Source organism: Salmo salar, chromosome 20, assembly GCF_965601325.2.
Source record: "Salmo salar chromosome 20, fSalSal1, whole genome shotgun sequence".
Lineage (NCBI taxonomy): Eukaryota > Metazoa > Chordata > Actinopteri > Salmoniformes > Salmonidae > Salmo > Salmo salar.
This window is the reverse complement of record NC_138310.1, coordinates 65,339,639-65,356,299: the sequence shown is the minus strand read 5'-3', so window position 1 is coordinate 65,356,299 and position 16,661 is coordinate 65,339,639. Positions and strand designations below refer to the sequence as shown.

The 16,661-nt window shown below is 43.1% G+C and overlaps 1 protein-coding gene across 1 annotated transcript in view; it reads right to left on the bottom strand.

The window, feature by feature from the left end:
* LOC106581158 (leucine-rich repeat and fibronectin type III domain-containing protein 1) overlaps positions 1 to 16,661 on the bottom strand; it is a 146,802-nt gene that overhangs the window by 44,934 nt on the left and 85,207 nt on the right. The window lies entirely within an intron of this gene.

The following is a 16,661-nucleotide window of genomic DNA, read 5'->3' as shown; positions in this document are numbered from 1 at the left end:
CAGTACTCCCAAAGACAAGCAATGAGACATTCATAATTTAATTGACATATCTACTCCTTTTCCACCTGGCAGCTTTGGTGAGATGTGAACACTGATCTGATTATGAGACACAACTGAAGAAAGAAACACAAACAGCAGGGGAAAAAATAAGTTCCAGATAGAATGACTATGGCTGTGTATCCCATCATGAATGTTTCATTGCATTATTGTAGCTGAAGAAGAACAAAGTGTAAAGAGGAACATTATGAAAAAATCTATTATATTTTGACAAGAGCTTGGAATCTATTATCCCTGATTCTTCTTCTTTCCTGATGAAGCTTTAAAAGAGAACAGAGGTGATTCACTTTGGTGGCTTTATACCCATAAACTGTAGCGAATCACCCCTTATGATAAATCACCAGACTCCATGAGAATGTACACCCGCGTTAAAGACTAGCTTAGAAAACAATTTTTACTGCTAGAAACAAACAAAAAAACTTCAGAGGTATTGCCAAGGTCGTAAGTCTTCGGTTTTCTCACTTGACTCAACATTTTTAAACAACCTACATAACATGTTACAAGTCCGGCAACAGAGGAGGTTCCATGCAACGCTACATAGGTAACCATATTGCTCTCATTTGTCTGCACAGAGCCACTCATTTATGAAAACAGAATTCTCTACTCAGGGTTGCCATCTATTTGTATTTAGAATGGGGTTCCAGGGTTGTCACCTCCAGCTATTCATCCATCCAAGGAGAGAAGGTTACAAGGAAACAATGGAAGACTGACTGTGGGTGCCCTCAAATGACCTTATCTGTCATTATTCAGAAAGCAATTACAACAGTAAACACTTGGAGGGTGATAATTCATAATTCTACCCTCATGCATGTTATCTATTCTAATTATCTGCATCTGGCAGCCATATTTTCAAGTCCGTCTTCAAATCTACAGCTTTAGTTATCCTTTGTAACATTACAGTGGTGTGACAAGTGCAGTCCTTGGCTGGTGCATGAAGTTGTAATTTTGTTTTCTAACAACATGTCCTTGGATTTTCCACAATGGGCTTAACAACAGATATCCCGTTTTATCGCTGTCTCTCAGCCACCCCATCCCCTGGCTCACACTGATAAGTCCTATAGGGTCAGCTAAGGACAATTCTTCCTGTCTGACTTTATCTCCACGTCTCCTAGTGTCCTTCACTGTATCAAAGCAACTCCTTTTTCATTTTCCCTTTTCCATCCTACAGATTTTCACCTTCTTTCCACCCACAAGTCCCTCCTATGAAGTAAAAAGATAAATAATCCTTCAATGCTGGGCTACGTTTGGCCAAAGGACAGATTTTGTCAAGTAATTATCCGTCACTGTGCTTCTTCTACTTGGACTGAGACAGCCAAATGTTAGAAAGGCAGTCTGTTCCTTTTTTTCTCTCCTCGTCTGCCAAACCTCTTACTAAGAGGGCTGCGGTACGACAACAGGCCATAGTGTGACTTCTCTCTTCTTCTCTCACACTGTTACATTCTGACCATCAATCACGCTTAACAGAAGAAGCCTCACTTCACTGACACACTTTGTCTCAGGTAGATAGATTGGCACTGTCTGTAACCAGATGTCGATTATCCTGATCAGGAAATCTTTAAGCCAACGTTAAAAACTTTAAAAAGGCTTAAAGCTTGCTGTGAATAATGGAAATGTGAAATATGGTGTATAATAATGATGAATCTATTTGTATATAATTGGTATGCTTCATCCAAACAAACCCTGCTGATCAGAACAAAGGCATCTATGCCTACAATTGGGAAATGTACATATTCAATAAAGGCATAGTTATTCTGCCTCTCAGTAGCTCCTGCTTCCGTTTCTGTCAGAGAGAAAACAGACAGTGGATTTTCATTTACTGGGATATTGGCTCTTCCTAAAGAAGGAAAGACTTAAAGGCCTGTCAGATCCTGCTGACCTCATTTAAGGACACAAAAAACTGCCTTCAAGCTCAAATCAATTATAGATATCTTTACCAAATACATACTGTACATAGCCTACACACTGTAGGAAGCCTATACTATCCACCTCTCTGAACTAACCCGTCCAAAAAATAGGACCCTGGCCTCAGTCTCTCACTAAATGGGAAATCAATTTCTAAATAACCAAGTGAGGTACATTCTGTGTATTCATCACGGAATGTAATTATTTTTCAATTGGTCTAGTAAAAGGTCTTGTTTAGATTGTCACATTTTAGCAGATGTCTTCCTCCTCATCTCTCGCTAACTGCAGTGACGACTGAGCCTGAAATGAAGACAAGCAATAAAGCAGCAGCTCCAGCTGTAACAAGCTCCTGAAAGGACACTCTCAAAGTCAGGATGAGTCAGCACTGGACACAATGAGCCATTTTATCAGGGAACAGTGATGCTGGTGGGGGTATTATGGTATAGAGTGACAGATACACTATATATACAGAAGTATGTGGACACCCCTTCAAATGAGTGGATAGCCACATCCGTTGCTAGCAGGTGTATAAAATCGAGCACACAGCCATGCAATCTCTATAGACAAACATAGGCAGTAGAATGGCCTTACTGAAGAGCTTAGTGACTTCTTTTCAACAAGTCAGTTCGTCAAATTTCTGCCCCGGTCAACTGTAAGTGCTGTTATTGTGAAGTGGAAATGTCTAGGAGCAACAACGGTTCAGCCTTGAAGTGGTAGGCCACACAAGGTCACAGAATGGGACTGCCGAGTGCTGAAGCATGTAGCAACAGTCACTACCGAGTTCCAAACTGCCTCTGGAAGTAGGGCTAGCACATTAACTGTTCGTCCGGAGCTTCGTGAAATGAGTTTCCATGGCCAAGCAGCTGCACCCAAGTCTAAGATCACCATGCGCAATGCCAAGCGTCGGCTAGAGTGGTGTAAAGCTCACCGCCATTGGACTCTGGAGCTGTGGAAACGCGTTCTCTAGAGTGATGAATCACGCTTCAACATCTGGCGGATGCCAGGAGAACGCTACCTGCCCCAATGCATAGTGGCAACTGTAAAGTTTGGTGGAGGAGGAATAATGGTCTGCGGCTGTTTTTCATGGTTCGGGCTCGACCCCTTAGTACCAGTGAAGGGAAATCTTAATGCTACAGCATACAATGACTTTCTAAACGATTCTGTGCTTCGTGGTAACAGTTTGGGGAAGCCCCTTTCCTGTTTCAGTATAACAATGCCCCCGTGCACAAAGCGAGGTCCATACAGAAATGGTTTGTCGAGATCGGTGTGAAAGAACTTGACTGGCCTGCACAGAGCCCTGACCTCAACCCCATTGAACACCTTTTGGATGAATTGAAACGCAGACTGCGAGCCAGGTCTAATCGCCCAACATCAGCTCTTGTGGCTGAATGGAAGCAAGTCCCCAAAGCAATGTTCCAACATCTAGTGGAAAGCCTTCCCAGAAGAGTGGAGGATGTTATAACAGCAAAGGGGGGACAAACTCCATTTTAATGCCCATGATTTTGGAATGAGATGTTCGACAAGCAGGTGTCCACATACTTTTGGTATGTATTGTAGTTGTAGCAAAGGTAAAGTCAAGCTTAACCACAATGTAACAACAACACAATTTTCCAAGGGGCATCTACTACTTGTTCAGGCTTTTTTACTGTACATGTCAGAACTTTGGATTAATGCAGTGGTGTACTTTAAAAGTACTACTTTTTGAAAGGATGCCACTGAAATTACTTTGTTTAGATACTTGAAATCTGTTTCAAAGCAGTCCCTCTCATTTGAAGATAATTACATAGCAGAAAATATGTTTTCCTGATGACTTACAAAGTGCTAAGTGTTTTATGTCATACGGAATGCTTGGTGTAAACTGGAAGACAAACAACCTCTGACCAGTAATGATTACTGAGGCCAAGCAGCCATTTTGGGTAGATGTTGTGTTGATAATCCACTATAGTTCCTAATGAGTCCCAATAGGTATCTCAGAGGGGCAAGGTGGTTGTCAGCCCAATCTTTATTTGAAGTGAAACTAGGATTTGTTTTCCTCTGAAATTGCTTGTAGTTGCAGTTTGATTGGTTAATTGATTTTTTTATTAGCTTTGACCAACCTTTGGCATTAAAGGTCAAGTTAAAGCTAATGGCTAAATTGCTAGCCAATCAATAGCCATCAATCTGGTGCAGGGCCAGGGGGCAGGGTTAAGAGCCCTGTAGAGGTCTCTATATAAAGGGGTAGAAGGGATTTTACAAATTGCATCCCAAGGACAATTTAGATTCTTAGTTATGGTTAGATTGAGTATAAATCCGTATTTTGCTATACTTGTGTGTATGCGTGTGTCAGATTTGGCACATACAGAGAATACTGTCTTCTCCTCTTAACTTGAGGAGTAGGTTTAACATTTTTCTGGCCCTGGTGCCCTTGGAAGACTCTAGAGAATGATTCAAGCAGGCATCAGCGATATTTCAGCCAAAATCTTGTAAACCTCTGCCAGTAGGTCATAGCTTACTTCAAACATAAACACCCCAGCATGGTAACAATCCAAGGCATCTGTTTAAATCATCTAATGAATCGTTACAATAAATTAACATAATATCAACAAATTTATGTGCAATTTATAAATTATATTCACTAGTTTATTCTGTGAGATATGGGAAATGATCAATTTAGCATATAAGTTAAAATAAAAGGGCCTCAGTTTTTGAAAATATTAAAGACTGTTCTCTAGATGATTCTGGGGAGTACTGTTTCGACCTCAGAACTTGGCATCCGATTGAGTATGTCTATAGAATTACTCTTTCTCCCAGTTTACAGTATGGTTATCCCCTGGGTAAATTTCAAATTGTACAACACTCTGTCCTTACGTATATAAACCAAGCTACATTTTCATGTAAGAACAAATTGCTTGAGAGGATTATATTTTACATTTACCTAATTCCCAGAAGATGCTTTGGTAATTCTCTACAGATTACAGTATGTGTGTAATCTTTCCACAGGCCGGTCTTCGAATGTTAAACGCAAACTGTGGTTAGTTCTACCCGTATCACAGTGATACCTGGCATAGTGTGATTTGCAGGGAGATGCTCTTATCAGATGAATAGGCCAAAAATGCATCTGGGGTATCTTGACATTTCAAACAAAATCGCGGCCCTTAATTGGTTTTCCTGGATCATTAGTGGAAAGACATTACAGGGGATTGTTAAACCATGTGCATGTGCTTGTGATTACATGCACAGATGTCAGAGAACGCATGCTCCAAATATGACTGTTATGCTTCTGCAATAGTACCAAAAGGTAGGCTGTTGTTCCCAGTAAATACCACTGCACCACCACAACCACCACACAAACACTAACTAATAAATCTATTTGGAGAATGGAGGTTTATTGTCCCCTACTCTGTTCTCTCACAAAGAAATGTAAGACCCCCTGGTTTGATATTAATATTCCTGTCACATTCCACCAACTCAGCAGAAGTGAATGAATGCAAAATAGGTCAGGATGAAGAGTGGTATGAAATTAGATTTATTGTACAATTCTCATTTTCATGGCCCGATGGATGAATGTGTGGATCAATGAGAAGAATCAGATGAGATCAGCCAGAAGTAGGGAACATTTGGTCATAAAGAACAGTCTTCTGTGATGTCCTCTGAGGCTTTATAATCTGGACTGTTGTCTGGATGTGTGGTCGGTTGCATCAGCATGCTTTCTGATCACAGTAATTATATCACACTTTCATATTCAATGCTGATATAATAAGTCGGGACAGTTCCTGTATGGTAGGGGAATCTGTTACGACTCCCTTGCTCGGCCCATTGAGCTTTAACCTCAGGATGCAGCTCTGCTCCATGATACTTAAGTGATTCTGCGGTTCAGTGACTCCTTATAATCATATGGCATGGTGCTTCTATTTCCAGGAAAATGTATTTGTTACGGAGGGCCAATACATGCAACATAATTTAACATGCGTTCATCATTTTCAAATAATTTTATCAAGTGTAATATTATACAGTCCCTATTGTATAGCAGCCTATACCTTCAACTCCATCTTGTTTTTGGTCTTACACTACAGACTATGGTGTACATGTACCCAATAACATGGGATTTATTTTACACACTGACATAGGAATGGATTTCCTATTATTATTTAAATTATGGTTTTCTTCATAAAAAGCTATTGTGCTATCAGTCTTCAGTGGCAAAAAGACATTGCCCCGTGTTCACAAATTCATATATAGAGATTAGCAGGGCTTAGTGTGACAAGTATTAGCATTGAAATAGTGTCAGACATATCCTGTTATGTACAATCCTTTGAGCAGGGACTAGTTGTAATTCTGTTCAATTAATAGAATAATTGAAAACCGCTCCAGTTGACACCATCCCTGGGTAATCCTGGGGATGGTGGATGGTGTCCCTGGGGAGGGTGGATGCTGTCCCTGGGGATGGTGGATGGTGTCCCTGGGTAATCCTGGGGATGGTGGATAGTGTCCCTGGGGATGGTGGATGGTGTCCCTGGGTAATCCTGGGGGATGGTGGATGATGTCCCTGGGGATGGTGGATGGTGTCCCTGGGTAATCCTGGGGGATGGTGGATGATGTCCCTGGGGATGGTGGATGGTGTCCCTGGGTAATCATGGGGGATGGTGGATGATGTCCCTGGGGATGGTGGATGGTGTCCCTGGGTAATCCTGGGGGTGGTGGATGATGTCCCTGGGGATGGTGGATGGTGTCCCTGGGTAATCATGGGGGATGGTGGATGATGTCAATGGGGATGGTGGATGGTGTCCCTGGGTAATCCTGGGGGATGGTGGATGTGTCCCTGGGGATGATGTCCCTGGGTAATCCTGGGGGATGGTGGATGGTGTCCCTGGGGGTGGTGGATGGTGTCCCTGGGTAATCCTGGGATGAATGAAACAGAATGTTGATTCCCAAGCAGCTCACAGACGACCAGGCTGGTTGAGTGGGAAATAAATGACTTTCACTGTTTCTACAGAAGGACGTGCTATTTAAAGATGTCCCCCTCCACAGTCAGTTATCCTTCATACAGTAGTACTCCTTTACTGAACACTGTATTCTAACACAGAGCCTCCAGCATAGTCCCAGCATTGCCAAATGAATGTGACAATTTCTGTAAACAAGGGCCGAGAGTATGAACTAATCCTCCTTGCTGATGAAGCCAGATATTTCTCCCTTCTCTGCTCGCCGAGTCTCTGTGTGTAAACAATGTCAGAGCTGCTATTGTGCTTTGTCAGACCTGTCACACTGACAGCCTGTGCTACTGCTCAATACTAAGTCATATGCACAACACTAACCAACCTAAGACAAGCTGGGTGATGCTGCTGGGAAAAAAACAACAGCTTCTCATTTCCTGTCCACACGAAAATAAAAAAAAATCTCGCTGCTCTGCAATATTCATGGTTTGTGTAATTTGGAGTCCTCCACTTCTATATTTATTGCATTTCTGTCAAAACCCATGGGTTTTGTGTCTTTCAAGACAAAAAGAAGGAGGAACACAGAGGTCTGCTCACGCTGATCTGATAATTAGCAATACACCACGCAGGAATAAAGGCAGTAAATCTTAAAGTAGAAAGTAGAGCTAGCGACAATCTGATTTCCCCCTTATCTACTTATTCTCCTCCCACACACTTGCTCACAACACCGGCACAGGATCTGGAAGGTTCTTTAGCAGCCGTATTACCTTTGTCTTGAAGTTTGCAATCCAAACTAGTATTGCTTATTTTTTCCCAGCTCACAATTTAATCAATCTCAGTTAAACTCCTCTAGCTTCCCATTTGACATAGTAGCTACACAACGTGTGACAGAAATAAGACATTATTGGCGCATCATAGTTTATGTGGCTCATATATAATGCAAGTGCCCCCCCCCCCCAAAAAAACAGATCCCCAGAACCCTCAGTGCTAACTCCCTACCATTTGAGAATTAATAATGCAGGACAAGACGCATTGGAAACTAGAATGAGTCCCTTAAGTGCCCATGTGGTCTAATTTGTCTGAGTAAAATTGAAATCACTGCTTAACTTAAATCTTACAGTGAAAAACTGTAACTTTGAGGATGCTGCGGTTCTCTGAGTTTAATTGGGTGGTAGCTTTCATGTACTTAACAGTCATTTCAAATACCATTTCACTTCAACCCACCACAATATTCCCTAAGATGTTATTGAAACAGAGGTGTCGGTTTAAGAGACGGAAAAAAGCAATCGCCTACTTTTCTATCAAAGATCTGATTGCCCCAGTTGTCAACCCTTCATACAGAGCTTAACGTCTTACTACCACCGTACTGTAGTCTGTATATGTTCCGTAGATGCAGCTGAGGCACTCTACAGTACACCATATTATCCAGTTTTTTAGGCAACGTAGACTGCAAGTGAGCATCCTCTTTATAAGAATTCATCCTGTAGTTTCATCCCTCCTGATGCTATGCACTCCAGCAAACATATCTGATCCATCCTGCTCAGAAAGGATGCAGCATCTCAGTAGGGCTCCTCAGTCTAAGTCCTCCAGGTACACCTCAACAGTAAACATATGTAACAGAGCCACAGTCAAGCCAGTTATTTATAATGGATTTGGAGGAGTGTGAGGTGGAACAAGTCACCTCCAGGAGGTTACAGTGGGCCTTTATGAAATGTTAACGTGGGCCTCTTTGAATATGCTCATTGTTTTTTGTGATTGTGTTAAACAGGAGTGCAGCTATAGAACAATTATTTTACTCTTTATCAGGCCTTCAGAGATTCCCTCAAACAGTGATGGAAAAATAGTCGCTTCATCAGAATGAAATGGGTTATGTTAAGTATCCAGAACAGATTTGGATGTGAGAGCTTTGGGGGTTCTAATCTACTCTGTGGGGCTACAATATAATGTGTTTGCACCTGCGACTCTGCGCTTGATGGAAAGCAAAAGACAAGCTGTTTCATTCTCGTACTGTATATGACTTGGTATGAATATTTCCTCAGATTGTAATAGTTGTTATCCCTATGTGATTTGGATAGTGAGGAAGAATAACTCAGTGGCCAGTTTATAAGGTACACCCATCTAGTACAGGGTCGTACCCCCCTTTGCCTCCACAACAGCCTGAATTCTTTGGGGCATGGATTCTACAAGATGTGGCATTCAAACTTTGCTCAATTGGTATCAAGGGACCTAATGTGTGCCAGGAAAACATTCCAGAAACCATTACACCCCCACCACCAGCATGTACCCTTGACATCAGGCAGGATGGGGCCATGGACTCATGCTGCTTACATCAAATCCTGATAGGCAATGTTTTTGCACTCCTCCATTGTCTAGTGTTGGTGATCGCGTGCTCACGTTCTGCAAACCACTTTTGTACTGCGCAGCTATTTGCCTGTTTGTGGCCCACCTGTCAGCGTGCACAATTCTTGCCATTCTCCTTCAACCTTTCTCATCAACAAGCTGTTTTTGCCCCCAGAACTGCCACTGACTGGATGTTTTTTGTTTGTTGCACCATTCTCTGTAAACCCTGGACACTGTCGTGCGTGAAAAGCCCAGGAAGCTGGCCGTTTCTGAGGTACTGGAACCTGCGAGTCTGGCACCAACGATCATACCACGCTCAAAGTTGCTTAGGTCACTCGTTTTGCCCATTGGAATGTTCAATCGAACAGTAACTGAATGCCACAATGCCCGTCTGCCTGCGTTATATAGCAAGCCACAGCCACGTGACTCACTGTCTGTAGGAGGGAACCATTTTCGTGAATGGGGTGCTGTACCTAAACAACTTATGTTTAAAAAAAAAAACACTTGTTCTCAGTTGAAGCTGATGTTTATCTCAATGAGTAGCATCTAAAAAATACAGCAGAAATAAAACCACCAAATCACTTCCGATAAAAAACATATCAACAAAATAGACCGTCCAATCGATGATACGAATCATGGATGCTATACTAGACAATCAGTGATGAACACAGCACAACACAACTTCCCCTCCCTCTTTTAAACTAGGCATGAAAGGAGTTGATAAAGTCTTGAAGGTGAGCAGGATGAGAGCGCACCCTTACAGCCTGCAGAACGGGCTTCACTTGGATTCCAGGAAGCTCTGCTCTTTTTCTTTTCTGGTAGTGCTCCTGACTTTTACGCTGTTGGCTTTGCGCTGCTGCTTTGACTTTCAAGGCTGTCAGGTTGCCAATAGAGAGAGAGAGTCTGTGTAGGGGCAGATCTAGTTCACATCCTAACATCAGCTTGGCAGGAGAGACTCCGGTGGTGGAATGGTGAGCAGCTCTGAAGTGTAACAGAGTTTGCGACAAGGACTCAGTGAAGGAGCGATCCTGAGTTAGGTGAGCTCTCAGTCCATTTTTCAGGTTTGATTGTATGCAACCACCAAGAAGCGTTGGTGATGTGGCACATTGTAGAGTTCACCGCAAATCTTCATCGATATGTTCCCATGGACTGGAGGGCCAGGCTAGTGGCTGCAGTGGTGGTGGCAGAGGTGGTCTTTCCACTGACAAGACATGGAGCACAGTCACGTACTAGCCCTTCGATATCATGATCGATGACCGGCCACCACACCAGGTCCCAACAGCACTGCTTCAGCTTCACAATGCCACGGTGGCCCTCATGAGCCATGGCCAACATTCATCCTCTTTGGCTGCTTGGTATGACGGTGCAGTTTCCACGAGCCAGGCATGTGTCATTCCAACATGACAGCTCATGTTCAAACCTGGCATATGGTTGGAGTTCCGACGGGAGCTGTGCCAGCCAGACATTGGCTACGTATTCCTGCAAGGTCGTGAAGATGGTCGTTGGCTGATTCTTGGGTCAGCTCCTTGATCGACACTGTGTCTTGGAGAGGTGAGTGTAGGAGCTGGATGATGTCCTCCTCGGAGTCAACCCGGGCATAGGTGGAGGTTGTGGGAACTGAACTCAAAAGGAGATCAGCCACCACATTGCCCCTGCCCTGCAGCTTAAAATTATACTGCTGGAGGCGGTCTGACCAGCGGTACATGCAGAGGGACTTGGGTCAGCAGTGTCCACAGTCGGGTGTCCAGGCCCAGTACACTTCCTTCTTCAACAGCTGACGCAGAGAGGAATTGTAGGTTCTGGGACATGATGGATGGTTTCCACACTTGACTGCAGTGGCGAGAGCCCTCGGGCTGACACGCGGAACCTATCAAAGTCGATCTCTAGTACGGAGAACAGAACAGTGTGAGGTTGTGTTGACTGAGCGCTGTGAAGGCTGCTTGCAGATGTTCGTCAGACAGCCACTCCAGAGACCCCGGCAAGGATGGTGGATATTATCTTCTGGAAACAGCTGGGGGCCGAACTGAGACCAAAAGGCATCCTTGTGTAGTGGAACACCCTGATATAAGTGACGAAGGCTGTCAGGTTCCTACTCTCTGGGTGTACGGGAACTTGGAGGTAGCCCTTGTGAAGGTCCAGCTTTGTGAAGACCGTCGACCTGTAGACGTGAGTGGTCTGTCCCTCAGTGGTCGGAAGTGGTTACCGATCAAGTATGGCGGCCTTGTTGGCCGCTCTCAGATCCAAGCAGACCCGCAGCTCTCCAGACTCAACAATCCTCCATTTAGTGATGACCAAGTTGGACACCCATGGGGAGGCGTCCACCGGCTCTATGAATCCATCCTCCAGTTGCTTCTGTAGATCCTTAGTGACTTCCTTGCGTAAAGCCCAGTGGAATACGGCATAGAAGTTGAATGACTGGAGTCACCGTATGGTCGAGGAGGGGGTTATGTGTGAATGCTGTCAGGGCAGCATCACCGTTGAAGGTGGGCCATTGCTCTTGCCATGGGGAGGCGACGTGCAGGATTATTGAGCCACTGTTGTCCAACAGAGAGAACCCCAGGCTGGTGAACAGGTCTAGAGCTAAGCTATTAGTGCCCAGCTGTGTGATGTGGAAGGGGAACTGAGTGAGGGACTTGTTGCCATACTGCACAGGTGAGTGTATAAAGAGTGCCCATATCCATACAGGCTAAGGCTGGGTGGCTGGAGGAGCAGGTGGGACAAGAACTGCTCGTAGGTAGCCATGTTGAGGAGCGGCACCTTCACTCCTGTGTCTAGCACGAGAGGAATTCAGGAGTCACCTAGGTATACAGCACAGGTGGAAAACCCATCCGGGTTTGAGCCAACAGTGTGAATGACAGCAGGGGGTGTGTCTATGGGGCGTGAGCGTTAGTGCACGGGTGCCTGGGCTTGAGCTGACCACTTTGCAAAATGGTTTGTTTTCTGACATTGTCTACATGTCTGTCCATGAGCGAGGCAGTCAGGGATGTGAATTGTGTCCACAGGAACCACAGTTGGCACCTGGGTTCTCGTCAATTGCACTGAGGCACTCATGTCACTGTCTGAGTGACAGCTACAGTCTGAGCACTGAGACTGCTGCACAGCTTGAACAGCATTGGAAGCATGTGTCTATGCCTCAGAGATCTAAGTTGCACAGTGAGCTGCTGATTCCACTTGGGAAGCTATGGCAGCTTTTATTAAAGTCCGATCATCATCTTCAAGAAGAAGCCTCTTCCACATGAGTGATCTTGAGATTCTTTCAATTAACTGGTCTCTGATCATTTCATCTCTGAGATAACCAAACTGACATGACTGCGCCAGCCCTTTAAGATCACTGATGCACTGTGTCACTGTCTCACCCACGTGCTGTGCGCGCTGCCAAAAATGCAGCCTCTTCAGAAGCACATTCTTTGCGAAATGTCCATCTAAAAGTTTAACAGTTGTATCATATGTGTGCGCTTCCCCGAGCGTTTGGAAGATGCGCAGGCCCTCTGCGCCGAGACACTGGAGAAGAATGGCTCTTTTCCTCTCAGGGCAGACCACATCCAGTCCAGTAGCTAGCATATACATCTCAAATGACAACTTCAATCTGTCCCATAGGATTGTTGGTTCGCCGGAGTAAAGATATTGAGATATTGTAGAAATACTTTCAGTTATCCTCGTTCGCCAAATGTTATGTAAAAGAAAACAAAAAAAACACTTGTTCTCAATTGAAGCTGACATTTGTCTCAACGAGTAGCATCTCAAAAATTCAACAGAAATAGGACCACCAAATCACCTAGTCATTTCCAATAAAAAACATATAAACAAAATAGACTGTCCAATCAATAATACGAATCATGGATGCTATACTAGACAATCAGTGATTAACACAACACAACAATAACCAACAATAAAGAGTCTCAATGAACCTGTGTGTGTACACTGGAATAGCCTGACTGCAACCAGAAATATAAGCATATTAGTCCTGAGTTCCTTACACTTCACTGGCTTCCTGGAGAGTAGGCTACAGGGCTTATATGATGGTGAGCTGAGCTTATTCCCCAGCGTTTTTCCTCAATACCGGTACCTCCCAAATTTGATTCTTCCTCACAGTCCGACACAAGTACTCCATTCCACTCAGAAGTTGCAGGCATTCTCGTTCTACTTTTGAGTGCAACAAAAGTCAACAGAGTCCCCCGTTGGACCTTCCTATTATGAAACAATCTAAGTGAGTTTGGCAGTGGGTCAGAGGCTAGTGTTGTTTACCACACAACTAAACATGGGTACTGTGGAGGACACTGAGCAACAGCTGGGGATGGTGCAGTAAACCACAGAGAGGATGTCACTTACAGTAACAGCATTAATATGATTAATTGAAGTCAACATGCTTGGTTCCTGAAGCCTTAACGCTCAAAGCCTGCCATGCATATCTGACGAAAGGTCTGCGCACTCCAATGTATTTGTTGAAAGGGGAGGACACGAGGTAACATCAGTACAGAGGGAATTTAATCAACCTGCAATCCAGATGCTTTAGTCTGGTTCTGCTCTACAAGCAGACTGTTTCAGAGTGAGGTGCACATCTGAACGTGGCCACGGGTGCATGACTAATGACCAGTAAAGGAATCCTGCACATATTACCATGACAACTTTTAGCAGAAAACTGTTTTGGTTGTCAATATACACTAGATGACTTACAGGGGGCTCTGTGTTGATGCCACTGTGCCACAGTCTTGGCACTCCTCCACCATTTTAAAACATTTTTGGGAAGCTATAGAAAAATGCATGTCTACATTCGTTTTTTCCACACACGTATTATATTACAGACACCTTAATGCATACTTAATGCATACTTTTAAATTATATCATGTGAGCTAAACATAAACATTTAAAATGAAAAAATATATAGTTTACTAATGTTACTGTCCCCACTACAACCAACAAATACTTAAATACTGTACATGTCATTTTGCCCTTGAAACATTTCATTAAAGACTGTAGAATTTCATTCATTCCTATGGAGGAATGTTCCTACTGGGTAGTGCCAATATGGCCGACCGGTGGCTTCAAAGCCTCTCAATACATAGCATCAGCAATCCAGAGTTTATATACAGTGCCTTCAGAAAGTAGTCATACCCCTTGATTTATGCCCCATTTTGTTATGTTACACACTGAATTCAAAATGGATTAAATAGATTTTTTTCTCACCCTTCTACACACGATACCCCATAATGAGATTGTATTAAAAATGAAATACAGAAATATCTAATTGACATAAATATTCACACCCCTGAGTAAATACATGTTAGAATCCCCTTTGGCCGCGATTACAGCTGTAAGTCTTTCTCGGTAAGTCTTGTCATAGATTTTCAAGCCGATTTAAGTCAAAACTTTAAGTAAGCCATTCAGTGTCGTCTTGATATGTAAATTCCACTTTCACATTATGGGGTAGGCCAGTGACACAACATCTCAATTTAATCCATTTTAAATTCAGGCTGTAACACAACTAAATGTGGAAAAAGTCAAGGGGTGTGAATACTTTCTGAAGGCACTATTCATTATTGGTGCCCACATATGTAGGATCTTAATTTGATCAATCTTTTGTTGCTGAGAATTTTCCTGCAGTGCAGGAAATACAAACGTGTAGTGTATTCAAGGTTTAAAAAGGCTTCTAACATTTGTAATTTCCAATATAAAATGTCAGTCTCCACATAATACTTCACATTTGCTGTTGCTGCAGGATTATTTTCCTGCTGTAGCAAACTGGCTGAAATTAAGATCCTACATCTGTAGGTATTTCATATGAGGTGGGATCGGACACATTTTCAGATTGGATGCTCTCTGTTAAACACAATTTGCATTCCAGATTCTGATGTATTTTTTGGACAGATTTCTCTTTAAATGTATTTCAGTGATGTAGAGGCAATTACCAATAATGCCTCTGAATGCTTGCCCCGTGGGGAAATGTGTGTGAAACACTGGGCTCCTTCCTCACCTTGGTCCTTTGGAAAAGGATTTAAGCAGTCAGAGTCACAGTAACAAAGTGATTAGAGCCATTATCGATCCATGTCTTTGGGTATCTTCTCTGTTCAAAGTGAATGGACTACGCCTCAATTTGTTTCTTTAGCTCTCCTGATGACTGCATATTTTCCTAAAGCTATTCAACGACAAACAGGATTTAAAAACTGCTCAGCGGCCGTCAGTCGAGCATAGAATGGGGTACAGGCTGTCAACATCAAGGAACTTATTTTCCTACATATGACTCAGGCACAAATCTATTACGCCTGTAATCATACGATCATATTTTCTGAAAGTGATCTAGTGCCTGTGGCAATCTGACAGCCTTTAGTGATTTCACAATACAGGCCTTGCCAGATGGAGAGGAAGGCATTTCACAAAAGCAATCATGTGCTACATAAAAAAAGAGTTCCTTGAATATTTGTGCACCACAATCAGTAGTTAGTATCACATCATAGATTGAATGCACTGTGTAAATATGCTAGACTATCATAGGCAGGTACAGTAATTGTAGTAAGTGTAAAGGCTGTGGGTGATTACATTTGAACATTAAATGGAGGCGGCTACCAGCTTGCTAACAAATTCCCAAATATATGTCAAGTCTTGTCTCTTCACAAGTTCTCCTGCGGTACTTTATTATATGTCTTGGAAGGCTACGTTAAAGTTTCACAATGTCAATAAACATCCACATGCAGGGCTTGTTTGAGTTCCGCTAACACTTTTATTCAGCTAGACAAGGAGGTGTGTGCCCTTTCCCCAAAAAGATAAACCCTTGGGATGGTTACATCTTCATCTTTGACCTGACCCTGGCTAGCTAGCAGCATAATGCTTTCATGATCACAGGCAGACTTCTGTGCAGTCGGAAGAATATGTTTCCTTCATGGGGTAGACTGAGTAACTTACGGTATTATGATATATGAACGCTCCATCCTATGCCCCTTGCATCCTCATTCTTATGCTCACACCATGGCACCATCTGAGGCAACACTTCACTTTGTTATTTACATATTGCTGTAATAATCCTCAATATTCTTTCCCCCATTCACATTTGTTTTCATATTCCATTTGCTTTTAGGGCTACATGAAGCATACCCGATATAGGCAGAGTAGTGTAAAGTATAAATTAAACATTAGGGCAGCAAGGACAGAGTCCTACTCAGTGGCCACATGCATTTTGCTGCCATTTTAAGTCAGTCAGAACATAGAGGAATAAAGCAGAAGGAATGTGTCCAGCCAGACTAAAGCAAGCGACTATAAATGGGCAGCCATCAGAGAGGTCCTGAATAATTGATAGTTCCTCTTGTTTTGCAGCACAATGAGGAGGCTTTATGTCCTACACAGATACCAGGGTGTCGATTATGCTGTTTCAGCGTGTCATGTTTATACTCCTCATTTGCATATGTATTACATTTTACTTTATTTGATTTATTAATTTTTTGGGCATGAGTTTATAATTAA